The sequence below is a fragment of the Sminthopsis crassicaudata genome, chromosome 1 (assembly GCF_048593235.1).
Source record: "Sminthopsis crassicaudata isolate SCR6 chromosome 1, ASM4859323v1, whole genome shotgun sequence".
NCBI lineage: Eukaryota > Metazoa > Chordata > Mammalia > Dasyuromorphia > Dasyuridae > Sminthopsis > Sminthopsis crassicaudata.
This window is the reverse complement of record NC_133617.1, coordinates 270,873,808-270,875,465: the sequence shown is the minus strand read 5'-3', so window position 1 is coordinate 270,875,465 and position 1,658 is coordinate 270,873,808. Positions and strand designations below refer to the sequence as shown.

At 32.3% G+C, this 1,658-nt stretch overlaps 1 non-coding gene across 1 annotated transcript; it reads left to right on the top strand.

The window, feature by feature from the left end:
• The first annotated feature begins 221 nt into the window (after positions 1–221).
• On the top strand, positions 222–328 carry LOC141552437 (U6 spliceosomal RNA). The gene has a single exon (XR_012485217.1). It is a non-coding gene; the product is annotated as a U6 spliceosomal RNA (small nuclear RNA).
• The last annotated feature ends 1,330 nt before the right edge of the window (positions 329–1,658 follow it).

Sequence of the window (1,658 nt, the reverse complement as noted above, 5' to 3'; positions counted from 1 at the left end):
TATCTTGCAAAATTCATCTATTTGAAATTTTCTCCTGCCCTTCCTTCCTGTCCTTTCCCCGAAATAACAAGTAGTTTTATGTAGGCTTATGTGTACAAACACTTTAAATGTATTTCCACATTAGTATCACAACTGACAACTTAATTGAAATAGATGCATATTTACAAAAATATAGATTTCCTGCATTAAAAGAACCAATAAAGTCTCTGGAAAAAAATATCATGCTTGTTTCAGCAGCACATATACTAAAATTGGAAGGATACAGAGAAAATTAGCATGGCCCCTGGGCAAGGATGACAAGCAAATTTGTGAAGCGTTACATATTTTTAGTCCCATTTCAGAAAAAAAAAAGAAATAGAACAAGCTAATAATCAACTCCCTGAGAAAAAATTCCCAGGACCAGATTCTACCAAACATTTAAAGAACAATTAGCCCCAGTGCTGTATAAACTATTTGAAAAATTAGGGAATGAAGGACTCATACCAAATTCCTTTTATGACACAGACATGGTACTGATACCTAAACCTGGTAGGTTGAAAATAGAGAAAGAAAATTATAGACCAATCTCCCTAATGAATAGTGATGCTAAAATTGTAAATATGATTTAGCAAAAAGACTTCAGAAAATCATCCCCAGGATAATACACCATGATCAAGTAGGATTTATACCAGGAATGCAAGGTTGGTTCAATATTAGGAAAACTATTAGTATAATTGACCACATTAATAACCAAATTAACAAAAAAACATGTGATCATCTCAATAGATGCAGAAAAAGCATTTGATAAAATCCAATATCCACTCCTATTAAAAACATATGAGAGTGTAGGAATAAATGGACTTTTCTTTAATATAATCAGTAGCATCTATTTAAAACCATCAGTAAGCATCATATGTAATGGGGATAAACATTCCCAGTAAGATCAAGAGTGAAACAAATTTCCCCACTATCATTGTTATTATTATTTTTATTAATTATTTTTATTCTATACTATACCTTTTTTTTGACTGTACATATGCATGGGTAATTTTTTACAGTATTATCCCTTGCATTCACTTCTGTTCCGATTTTTCCCTTCCTTCCCTTCACCCCTTCCACTAGAGGGCAGGGATTCTTATATATGTTAGATATGTTAAAATATATCCTAGATACATTACATGTGTACAGAACCAAATTTCTTGTTGCAAAGGAAGAATTGGATTCAGAAGGTAAAAATAACATGGGAAGAAAAACAAAAATTAAAGCAGTTTACATTGATTTCCCAGTGTTCCTTTTCTCGGTTTAGCTGATTCTGTCCATCATTGATCAATTGAAACTGAATTAGATCTTCTCTTTCTCGAAGATATCCACTTCCATCAGAATATACCCTCATATAGTATTGTTGTTGAAGTGTATAATGATTTCCTGGTTTTGCTCATTTTTTCCACTCAGAATCAGTTCATGTAAGTATCTCCAAGCCTCTCTGTATTCATCCTGCTGGTCATTTCTTACAGAGCAATAATATTCTATAACATTCATATACCATAATTTACCCAACCATTCTCCACTTGTTGGGCATACATTCATTTTTCAGTTTCTAGCCACTACAAAAAAAAAAAAGCTGCCACAAACATTTTGGCACATTCAAGTCCCTTTACCTTCTTTAATATTTTTTTGTA